The 13,106-nt window shown below is 35.6% G+C and overlaps 1 protein-coding gene across 4 annotated transcripts in view; it reads left to right on the top strand.

The window, feature by feature from the left end:
- Positions 1-13,106, top strand: part of LOC145297675 (uncharacterized) — a 1,369,001-nt gene that overhangs the window by 1,058,313 nt on the left and 297,582 nt on the right. The window lies entirely within an intron of this gene.

Raw genomic sequence — 13,106 nt, 5'->3', positions numbered from 1 at the left:
AGGCTATTTCCCTAGATGAGTTCGTAATTAAAGGATACTCTAACTTAACTTCTAAATCTGACCCCCAAGATCGCCATGGGCATGGAATATGTGCCTGTATTGAAGATGGCTTTCCATGTGGTAGGGACATCTCCAGAGAATATCCTAACTTACCATATATGTGCTTCTTGGTTGCACTTGCTCACACTACTGCATTTATATTTACTCTCTATCGCTCCCACAACAGCGGAGTTGCTATCTTTAAAAGCAAATCTGAGAAAATTGACCAAGTCCTATCTGCCTGTCCTTCAGCTAATATTCACGTATGTGGAGACTTCAATGTTCACAACGTGGAATAGTTGACCCACTCAAAACCGATGATGAGTGGAGGTTCTAACATGATTTCTCCATTGCTTATGACCTCACTCAGATTGTTCACGAACCCATCCATGTATCCGACAATGACGGCCAGTATGCGAGTCTACTAGACCTTTTTCTCACAACTTGCCCTGAACTATGTTCATTTTCTGTTCTGTCTCCTCTTGGATCTTCCGACCACTCAGTTGTAACAATTAAGATAAAAATGAAATATTATAAGTCCTCAGACGTACCTCTCCATTGTACAGTATATCGATACACTATGGCTGACTGAGATAACTTCGGTACATTTATATCTGATCTACCTCTGCATTCCATGTTTAAAAAGGATGTGTCGTCTATAGTATCAGACCTGACCGAATGGTTAATTGTAGGTATTGACCGTTTCATACCCTCGAAAAAGTTCCAGCAAAAACCTAACAGCCAGCCATGGTTTTCTCCAGAATATGCTGTTGCCATTGCGCACAGAAATCACTTTTCCCACTGCTTCCAACATAATAGATGTATGGAAACTAAAGCCGCTTTCAAGACTGCCAGCAACCATTGTAAGAAAGTAATAAAGAATGCAAGAGAGTTGTATGCTCAGTCCATCAAGTCCAAAGTAGCTGAGCAGCGGCTTGGTTCCCACCAGTTTTGGCAAATAGCAAACAGAATTCTGAACAGAAGCGTGTACTCTATCCCAACTATCATCAATGGACCTGAGGTAATCTCGTCAGCATCAGACAAAGCCAAACTCTTTGCCAAGAACTTTGCAGTTAATTCTACCCTTTGCGACCAAGGTCGCCAACCCCCAATATTTCCTCCTGTATCAGAAAACATGCTATGTGATATTATTTCTGTACGTGATGTTGGCAAGCTAATCAAAATCCTTGATTCCAGTGATGATATTCCAATTATAGTACTCAAAAGACTTCAACCAGAACAAGCGCCCATACTTGCAAAACTGCTTAAACGTTGTCTTAAGGAGAATTGCTTCTCATCACTCTGAAAAATCTCATCAGTATGCCCTGTATTTAAGAATTCAGGTGATCGCTCATCCCCCTCTCAGTACAGGCCAATAAGTCTCCTGTGCGTCATGAGTAAGTTGCTGGAATCTGTATTAAATAGAGAAGTAATCAACCATCTCAGCAAAAATAACCTTCTTAGTGACACACAATATGGTTTCCGTTCTGCTAGATCTACAGCAGATGTGCTTACAGTTATAGGATTAGCAAATCTCTCGACGGAGGCAACTTTTCTAAGGAAATTGCTCTTGACATATCTAAGGCCTTTGATAGGGTATGGCATAAAGGTTTACTTCACAAGATCTCCAGCTATGGTATAGCTGGACATGTCTTCTCAATTATTAAATAATTTCTTTCTGATAGGTTCATAAGAGTAGTAGTTGAGGGGCAAAAATCAGAAGCTCACAGTATTAATGCTGGTGTCCCTCAGGGGTTCATCCTGGGCCCAACTCTTTTCCTGTTAATGATCTTCCAAATAATATCCTTACATCATTCGTAGACATTTTTGCTGACGACACTACCATCTATGGTAGCACATCTAAGACAGTAAACGACCAAGTTCTCTCCGATTCTCTCTCCTCTGATCTTGAACACGTAGTACAATGGGGAAAGGAGTGGCTGGTTACTTTTAATGCATCTAAAACCAAGCTTCTCACTTTACATCATCAACGTTCTAATCTCCATCTGGCATCAACTGAAATGAATGGCTCTCGTCTTCAGGAGGCCTCAAGTTTTGACAAGCTTCTGGGCTTGACCTTTACTCCTGATCTTAAATGGAACTATCCAACCAAAGGGAGATCAGGACACTAGGTGACCATGACACAAATATTTAAGAATGTCTGGAAGCAAACACCATCAAATCAACAGAAATAATAGAGAAAATTGGAAAAATACCTACGAAAAACAAGAAAACTGGAAATTAAATTGTCACCCAGACTCCAGGAAACATCATTGATGATGACTTGTGTGAGAATTATTGGTGAGTACAAATAATAATACTAGTAATAATTGATGATAATTATTATTATTATTATTAATATAATTAATAATCAATAATATTAATATAATTAAATAAATAATACTGATAGAATTAAATAAAGAATTATTCAGACAAATGGTACAAGCACAAACTGGCAACAATGCTTGAAAACGAAAATCACAAAATCTTATGAGGCATGGATATACAAACAGATAAACCCATCCAAGCAAGAAGATTAGATATCGTAATAGTTAACAAGAAGGAAAACTCCTGCCAGATAGTAGATTTACTAGCAGATAATATCACCACACAAGACAACCACAAAACAAAAGTCTTAGTAAAAAGTTTATACATAAATTGATAGTGTATATTCATGCATCTGTTTGTTTTTTATGGTATATCAACTCTTTGGAAACCACATAATGTTATTGTTGCAGAGGGTCGAAAGGTGAAGATGTTAATCGACTGTACAATTAAGAAAGTAGACACAAGGCAAAGAGGTAATGACAATAACAAAGAAACCACAAATAGAGATGATCAGTTAAAGATGATATGTTTTATATATAAGATGAGGAAATGGTAAATCGTGTGACAATGAAGATCACAAATCAGGATTGTTTGAAGCAAGAACATCTCATGAGGTTTAAATTTGTCCATTCTTGGCCGTAACTTGGTTCTAGTTGTGTAGAAGAGATCTGATGTTGGACAATGGTAGCCAAACGTCAATGGCAGTGGCAGGTACTGGAATTAGTAGCCAGACATCAGTGGATACTGGAACGGGTAGCTGGATGTTAGTGGACATTGAAACTGGATGTTGACAAACAGGTAGCTGGACATCGACAGGCACCAGAGCTAGTAGTCGGATGCAAAGTGCCACTGGAGCTAGTGGCTGGAACTGCTGGAGCTGCAGAAGTGAGCTGGAGATGCTGGAGATGCTGAAGATTCTGGAGCTGCATGAGTTGGAGCTACTGGAGTTGCTAGAAGCTGCAAGAATGAGCTGAAGTCGCTATATCTGCTGCAGAAATTGCTCGAACTGCTCGAACTGCTATATCCGCTGAATCTGATGAGGGTTGTAGAAATGAAGTGGGGCTGCTGGAGTTACTGGAAACCTCAGAAGTTGTTGGAAATTGCAGGAATTAGCTGGAGTCTGCAGGAGTGAACTGAAGCTGCTAGAGTTACTGGAAGCTGTAGAAGTCATGGAATTGCTGTCTGTAATGGGTACTTTCAGAGAGCAAGCAGCAGTAGAGAGTTAAATATGTATTGCATTCAGGTAGTTTGTAAGTCATCCTTAAAATGACAGTTTAAATTGCATTAATAGTTGGATAGTTAACCCTGAAAATGTTTGAACTACTGCTGCTGAGTTCCTCAACATATGGGCTCAACGACTTGAGAAAAGTTGGCTCGTTAAATCAACAAATAACTATAATTATTTTCAGCCCGGATTTCTTACAGTCTAGGTGTTTGTTGCCTGTATATATATATATATATATATATATATATATATATATATATATATATATATATATATATATATATATATTAATCTTAATCCAAAATAAAAGTTGATTGTTTTTGTTTAGTTTGCAAAAAATTAAATTTTCGTGTGTTTTTTATTGTTATTGGAAAAATCGTCACAATCTTTAGCATGCATAGTTGTGACATGCTGCTTACATGTCTGTCTGTTGACAGGTATTCGTGATTGTTTTACAAAAATGGGAGCGGTAACTTGATACTGTAACAAGGCCTCTTCCTGGATAATTGATTATTATCAACTAGAAATAGGCATATGATTTTTACTTTTTCAGGAATTGAAATTTTCCTCCTTAGACAGGTCTCCCAGATATTGAGATATTGAGTGGTTCTAGTAGTGACTCTGAACTTAGTGCTGTTGATTGTGATGGGTTGTATCGTATTCCTGGGCCTCTGCTATCATTTTCTGGCTGAGTGTTGTCTTTTCCTTCGACATACTAGACATTGGATGTACATTGAGATATAGTTGAGGTGTCTAATCTCACAAACTGTATATTTGTCCAAGTTGTTCAACAGGGAAGTTGTCATGGGTTTATGGTTGGTCAAAATTTGTAATTCTGGCCTTCCAGTAGATGTCGGAAGTGTTTAATTAGAGAAGGTTCAGTATTTGGACTGAACTGGTGATAGTTTAATGTAGAAGAATGCAATGAGTTTGCATTCGTCATCAAACTCTTGTTCCGCCACAGCTTCAACTCCAGTGTCTGTGGCGTCTATTGTTAGGTATATCCGAGTCCAGGTGTCTTTGTGGAGATGCACTAACCTTGGTAAAGTTAGCTAAAGAGGTTTTGCTGCTTGGAATACTTTCTCCTGTTTGCTCTCCAGGGTGATGGCTTTGCTTTCCTCTGGAGGAGATTTGTTAGGGGTTGAGATTTGAGCATACGGAGATGAATTTGTGATAAAAATTTACCATCTCCAAGAAGCATCACAGTTGCTGTATAGATGTAAGCATTGGGAAGTACTGTGTGCCTTTTATCTTATTAGGTGATTCCAAGAGCATCTGTATGGATTAATTCAAGGAAGTTTATGTGTTGTGTGCCAAATTCACACTTGTCTGGATTAATTCAGATGCCATAATGTGTTAGACGATGGAACATTTCTTCCAGATGTTGTTCATGGGTATCAACATCTCTGCTAGCCACTAGGATGTCAGCGATGTATGCATAGACATATGATAGGCCATGCAAAACTTCATCCATCAACCTCTAGAACATTTGGGCATCTTTAGGAATTCAAATAATGTCCAAAGAAAGTAGTCTTTGGAATATCCTCCAAAGTAACTGGAACGATAATATGCCTTGGTCAGGCCGATTTTCAGAATAATGTGGGTTTCCTGCATGTTTCAGGCAAAGCCGTGGATGTTTGGGAAGGATACTGTGGATGCATTGAGCTTCCGGTGATCCATGCAGATTCTGAAATGTGTAGCTGGACGTCAGTTGGCACTGAAGATGATAGCTGAATGTAAATAGGCATTAGTATAGAGGGGCTCTGAAATGAGTAGCTGAGCACTAATGGGCACTAGAATGGGTAGCTGAATGTTAACAGGTACTGGAATGGGTAGCTAGACGTTGGCAGGCACTAAAGTTAGTAGTTGAATGGCAAGGGCCACTGGAGCTCTTGGTTGAAATTGTTGGAGTGGAAACTGCAAGAGTGAGCTGGAGCTGCTGGAGTCACTGGAAACTGTAGGAGTCGTTTGGGGCTGCTGGAGTTGTTGGAAGCTTTAGGAGTAAGCTGGAGCCACTGGTGTCTGCAGGATGGAACTGGAACTACTGGAGTTGCTGGAAGCTGCAGAAATCGCTGGCGCCATTGGAGTCATTGACTGTAAAGGGAAATCTCAGAGAGCAGGCAGCAGTGGACAGTTAAGTGTGTATCATATGTAGCTGGTGAATCATCCTTAAAATGACATTTTGAATCACATTAATAGTTTAGTAGTTAGCTTTGAAAAGGACTGTTTCAACTGCTGCTACAGCTGCTGAGTCCCTTAGCTGTTGGGCTAGATGGCTTGAAAAAGGGTGTGTTAAAGTCTGGATTTGGGCGTCTCCTGTTACTAAGCCGTTCTGAAGATTTACTGTGAAATCATTGGCTTCATGGAAAAGTGTTTATGTTGCAGAAATTGGCTTGTAAACTAGCAAATGACTATAATTAATTTGGGGCCAAATTTCTTATAAACAAAAATGTCTAGGGTGTTTATTGCTTGTATATATATTAATCTTGGTCTAAAATGAGTCTTTTTTTTTAGTTTGCCTAAAATGAGCATTTTATGCATTTTTCCTTAGTTATTGGAAAAATCGTTACTATTTTTAATACCCATGGTCTGTTTCTGCCGTTAGATATATTCATGATTGTTTACAAAAATGGGAGCGGTAAGTTTAGTGCACTTGATAAACCCATTAGGAGTTGAACTCCACATATTTATAACCTTATTAGGACATTTTAATGTGTAGAAAGATTTACATATTTATAGCAGCAACCACAATTTTAATAAGCATTTCCTCTCTCTCTCTATCTCTCTCTCTCTCTCTCTCTCTCTCTCTCTCTCTCTCTCTCTCTCTCTCTCTCTCTCTTTACCTGTCAGTCTGTTTGTTGGTCTGGTTTTCTAATTTTCACACTTTTTTCTAATTTGTCAAATGTGTCTGATTTCTTTTGTATCATTATTTCTCTTTCCGCACCAATTCATACGATGTACATTTTTAAAGTAAAAAATCCAAACTTTAATTCCACTGCAAATTTTTTTTTTTTTAATTAAAAATTTGATTTTAACTCTTAAAACAGTTAACGCTGATAAATAAAAATATAAAAGAACTCGAACATAGTTGTTGTTTATATTTTGTCAGACAATGACAACAGAATAATTTTGGTATTAATTAATGATTGAAGTTCAAAAGTCAATAACAGCAAAATATTGAAAAGAAAGTTAAAGAAAGAACAATTGATCTCAAACTAATGAAAATAAATCAGTTTCATTTGAAAATACATTAAATTCTCTGAAAATATTTGACTTTTGAACGACTATTGTAGATGTAATAAATTTAAGTTATCTGCATATTATATTTAAAGTTTGTTCACAATTCTTAAAGGTTTAGAATAAACGAAGTGAGTGTGAAAGGTCTTTCCGTTTGTCCGAACTATATTTATATCAAAGCTTATTTAATTCTATGATACTACAAAATATTTAATTCTATGATACTACAAAATATTTAATTCTATGATACTACAAAATATTTAATTCTATGATACTACAAAATATTTAATTCTATGATACGACAAAATATTTAATTCTATGATACTACAAAATATTTAATTCTATGATACGACAAAATATTTAATTCTATGATACTACAAAATATTTAATTCTATGATACGACAAAATATTTAATTCTATGATACGACAAAATATTTAATTCTATGATACTACAAAATATTTAATTCTATGATACTACAAAATATTTAATTCTATGATACTACAAAATATTTAATTCTATGATACGACAAAATATTTAATTCTATGATACGACAAAATATTTAATTCTATGATACGACAAAATATTTAATTCTATGATACTACAAAATATTTAATTCTATGATACTACAAAATATTTAATTCTATGATACTACAAAATATTTAATTCTATGATACTACAAAATATTTAATTCTATTATACGACAAAATATTTTCAAACAAACTACGTACATACTGATTAGAAAGCTATAGTTCATTTGGTCACTTATTTGAAATTTCTAATAAATTAAGGAAAAGAGGAAGAAAATATCTAAGTGGGAGAAATAAAAAACAAACCCGCTCTTTTTGGGGGGGAGGGGGGACATTGAGATCGCAACTAGACAAGACACGGAAATTATTGCTTCGTCATCCCCATGCCAGGATGGAGATTTATTAGCATCCACCGTGGGGACAATTAAAAGGAAATGAACAAATACAATGTATTTTGAATTAAATGAGAGAATGAAATCTCAAATCGCTTGAAACTTACAGAGAAATCCTCATGTAAGATGCTATCCATATGGAATAATATGAAGATGATGTCTGGCTAGCAAAGTTCTCACGTCAACGGGAATAGCACCGACAAAACTGAAAAAAACCCTGACATATGGCGATATGTTCGCATCCACAAACTTTTAGCAAACTCAACACTGGCTATTTTATTTTGTTTATCTGCAGATAAGTGCCCCTTTATAATACTCCATCTTCTAACCCCAATCCCATCCATATCTTTTGCGGAACTGTCATTCTATGATCACATTCGTATAATTTTTTTTTACCTTATTTGTTTTTATTACTATTTCTTTTTATTTGCTTGCTGTGCTTGTTCGACTCCACCCTGACCCATTGAGGTGTTGCATTAAATTTCAAAATATATATCAAATAAAACCCCTTTTATATATGATCTACGTGTTGTGTCATTCTTGCTTTGTGCTCGAATCGTTCAAGGTCAAATGAGAATTATTCATGAATCTTAAAATCATTTCAGATCACGACTTTGCGTCCAACACATTATCCCTTTTTTTATTCGATGAAATTGTTCGGAGTTGCTCAGAAACATGGCATATAGATTCAATGATATTGCTTGTTGCCGTATCAGTCAACGGTGTTCCTCAAGAATGTGTGTGTTGGTTCAGCAATATTGTTTGGTGGAGTGGCGTGTCGATTCAGTGGTATCGTTTGGGATTGCGTGGATGAATTAGTTCAGGACCATGTCGTCACTTGTGATATAACTATATGGGGGGCGCTATCTCTTACTTCGTGAAGAATATTACATTATTTCCCTTGGGAAAAAGGAGATGAACGCCCAAGTCCCATAGTGAGCATGCAATATAATTGGGAACCAACACATTGTTGAAAAATAAGATTGAATTTCGTCCTAATTTGCCTCATAATACAGGCTTTTTCACATTCACTAACAGAGAGAACATCACAGGAACAATGTAAGTCTTTGCACGTTCCTTTTTATTGATTTTTTTAAAGGAACGGTTTGTGCATTCTGTCTTGTATAGGAACAATTTATTGCAATTCTGTTTAATGTGATGTCTAACATGTCTCATTTACTGTTTTATGAATTGTCATAGATAAACTATTAATAAATGTAATATATTAGTCATCCATCGCTTTACATAAGTTACATTAGTTATTGCTTAGCTAAAATCCGGTAACGAGTTACAATACCCAAAAGGCACACGAAACAATGGTTCTTGAGGATACAAACAGGAAAAGGCACTGATTTATTTGATACTTGTGTGTGAACCGGACGTTCAAAATCTGAAATAACAATGAATAGTTCTGATTTCTGTTTATTTGTGACAAAGTTTTATTTTTAAAATAAAATTAATTATTTTTTGGTTTAAATTCTTAACTTTTATTATTCAACTGTTTACTTGTGAATCACCCACTTTATTCCCTTTTGCTTGATATGGGGTTACAGAGAATTCATAATAAACGATAATCATGAACGAAGGAAGAGAGAGAAAGAGATTTGACCTCATTTCATTCACGCGTTTAAGTAGAAATACTGTCTATTCTAAAAAAAAACAAACCCTGGACTCGATTCTCAGCGACACTCTCCGCTCTAACCAGGTTCCATCCAGTTCTCGAGAACTCAACGGCTCGACTCTTCCAAACATCCTCCCGGCCTTATATTATCTCATTTATGCAAATTAATGCGTATTCGAACCTGCTGATTTGTCGCCTTCTCGTTTCCCATCGCTCGGGTTTCGAGTTCGCACATGCAGCTCACCTCCGTGACTGCATTCACATTCAATTTTCACTACACGCCCCCTGATCTCGTGATCATAAACTGGATAGGGAAGTAGTATCCGTCTTTGCTAGACACAGCTAGCGCTCAACACTCCGCTAGACACAGCTAGTGCTCAACACTCCGCTAGACACAGCTAACGCTCAACACTCCGCTAGACACAGCTAGCGCTCAACACTCTGCTAGACACAGCTAGTGCTCAACACTCTGCTAGACACAGCTAGCTCTCGCTACTCTGCTAGACTCAGCTAGCGCTCACTACTCTCCAACAAAGACCGATACTACTTAGCAAAAGTGGGGCTACACGGCTAGACACAGAAATTAATTTTTAAATTTCTCATTTAAAAACGACTTTACATACAAGTCGACTCAATCGCATTGTAATTCTTTTTAACAGCGACTACTTTTTATTCAAAAACAAACTCGACTTGAATTGTACTCTCACCAAAATAACTATCGTTACAAATCGACACCTTTTTCTCCTTTTCAGCACGACACGATTTCATGTTAAATTCCGTATTGAAAAATAACTTTTAAATACATACAAGTCGTCCGAATCACATTTTAAGTTCTTTTCACAACGATGACTTTTTCAAACAATGAAATCCAACTCGAATTGTACTTTTATAAAATAAATCTATCGTTTAAAAACAACACCCTTTTTCCTTGTCAGCACAACAGGATTTCATTTTAAATTCCGCATTGAAATATGACTTCTATACATACAAGTCATCTGAATCGCATTTCAAGTTCTTTTAACAACGATGACTTTTTTCAAACAAAATAAAATCCGACTGTAATTGTACTCGAGTAAAATATTTTTCGTTTAAAAACAATAACTTTTTTCTTTTCAACACAACAGGATTTCTCTCTAAATTCCCGTTGAAAAATGACGACTTTAATACACACAGGTGGTCCGAATCAAACCTTTAAGTTCTGTTAACAGCGCCGACATTTTTTAACAAATATAAACGAATTTCATTCCAAATATCACATTTAAAAACGACGACTTTAATACAAACAAGTAGACCGAACTGCATTCCAACGCGTTCATTTGACGACGATAGTTAAAGAAATCCAACGAATCCCACTGGGATTAACAAACAAAAAGACAAAAAAAGTCCGACTCACTTCATATCTTCAACCTTCGCAGTTTGACACAACTCATTCAATTCTCTCTTTGACAACGCTTTTCAATTTTCAACGCGACTTTTAATTTTTCAGGTTCGACGCAAATCATTTAAAATTTCCCATTTCATCTCGGCTGCATTGGCTCCATATTTAAAGCCGAAATAGCTTCTATTCTTTAAAAAAAAAAAACCCTGGACTGGATTCTCAGCGATATTCTTCGCTCTAACCAGGTTCCTTCCGGTTCTCGAGAACTCAACGGCTCGACTCTCCCAAACATCTTAACTCCCGGCCTTATATTATCTCATTTATGCAAATTAATGCGTGATCGAACCTGATGATTTGTCGTCTTCTCGTGTCCCATCGAGTTCGCACATGCAGCCCACCTCCGTGACTGCATTCATGCTACAATTTTCACTACATACTGTTATTTCATACACCCAATTGTTGCACTTACACTATGGCCCAATCAGTTTTTTTGTTTTTCTGCATCTCATTTTCCTTCTGCCATTATGCTAATGTAGGTAATTTCTTTTATTCTTTTTATTTTCTTTTTTTTTCTTTTTTTTGCGCTCGAACCGGTAAGATCTGCTATTTATATTTTTTTATAGAGGTTTACTTACTTTTTATAGATTTTTCTTTCTGGATAACTCGCACAGAGATTAAATATTATTAAATGTTTTCCTCTTCGTTATGTCACACAAATACGTCATAATGCAAAATACCATTGAAGTTTAAAACTATTTGTGCTACTTTAATCTATTATAACTATTATTGAATTTTTATTTTTTATTTTTTAACCAAATAGCTCACAAAGCTAAATATATTGTTTTATATTATATACCTTACATTATGGGCTAATTTCTTGCCAACCACACCCACACTCACAAAATGGAATGAATATTATGAAAGCCGTTTTTAACATAGGTAGGTTGGGGGTAACAATTCTGATTGCCATTCGTACCATGAGGATGTTGGTGGTTGGAGTGCAACAACAACACCAACCGTACTTTAATTATCTATGTGAAGGGGAGTGCTACTCCGGGCAACGCCAGTTAACGAGTACTGGTAAGAGAATATAATCATGAGTTCACTGATTTACATGTAATGCACATAGCATTAAATTTACCTTTGTTTTCCGAGAATGCTTTGGTGTCTTAATGCGCCTAGAATTATTCTGTTTAGTACTATCTTCATTTATTTGTGTGAGACAATCTTCATCAAAATTTGTAAAGTGAAAGTGTATGAACAACAGAATTTAAGCATTTTGATAATTTTTGACAAAACAGAAATACATTTATAAGGATCATTAATAAACATTGATAGTGTCGCCACTGCATTCTTATGTATTAAGTTAAACAGATTTCTACTTGTTTTCAATCATGCTTCAGATGTATTAACGAAAGAAATTTAGCAAAAATGCCCATGCATTGGCGTTGTACAGTTACAGAGAAAAATGAAAGGTATACAGTCAGGATCATCAATAAATGACTACTTATCTACATACCTATCTACATCATTATCTACATCATTATCTACATCATTATCTACATCATTATCTACATTTCGACCTAGTTAACATGACAAGCAGACTAGATGCTCAAACCTGAACAGAGCAACTAGTCTAAGCGAAGACCAACTCTAACACTTAACATATTATGCACAGACATTATTTATTTGATAGAGAAATAAGATGTTGTCTACAATATACAACATCAATTGAAATCAAATTCATTTTAGGGGAGGTAGGTATCTTAATATGTCATCTTATCAAGATGAAAATATAGGCAAATATAAAAAATATAGGAAAAAGGAAACTTTTATTCATGAATAATTGTATAGATAAAATGCATTTTAACAGACACCAAATTCCAATCCCTCTCAACATGCAAAGAAAAAGAAACAAATTGATTTTAAAACTAAACACACACAAACACACACATGCACACACAGATGCAAACACACACACACACACACACACACACACACACACACACACACACACACATGAGGTCTGGACTCTGATGCAGGTGTAGAAATATCTTGTTTTGACATAAAATATATTTAAATAGAAAAAAAATGATTTCTACTTAATGGTAATAAGAACGAAATCTGCATATATGTTGATATTAACAAAAAAAAGAGAGAGAATCTGTTTGTTATTTAGGACAATAATTTGATATAGCGACACATAAAACAAAGAAGTGTTATTTAATGACATTTGAAATAAGTGTTGTAAAAAGTTAAATATGCCCATCTTTTTCATAAAAGTGTTATATTCAATGCATTTTTGATAAAAGATGAAGGACCGTCTGAAATATTAAAATAAAATGTAATAATACGTTT

The sequence above is a fragment of the Euprymna scolopes genome, chromosome 18, assembly GCF_053919585.1.
Source record: "Euprymna scolopes isolate OS-2025 chromosome 18, ASM5391958v1, whole genome shotgun sequence".
Lineage (NCBI taxonomy): Eukaryota > Metazoa > Mollusca > Cephalopoda > Sepiida > Sepiolidae > Euprymna > Euprymna scolopes.
Note: the sequence above shows the minus strand (reverse complement) of the source record. Positions and strands in the feature narration are given on the sequence as shown.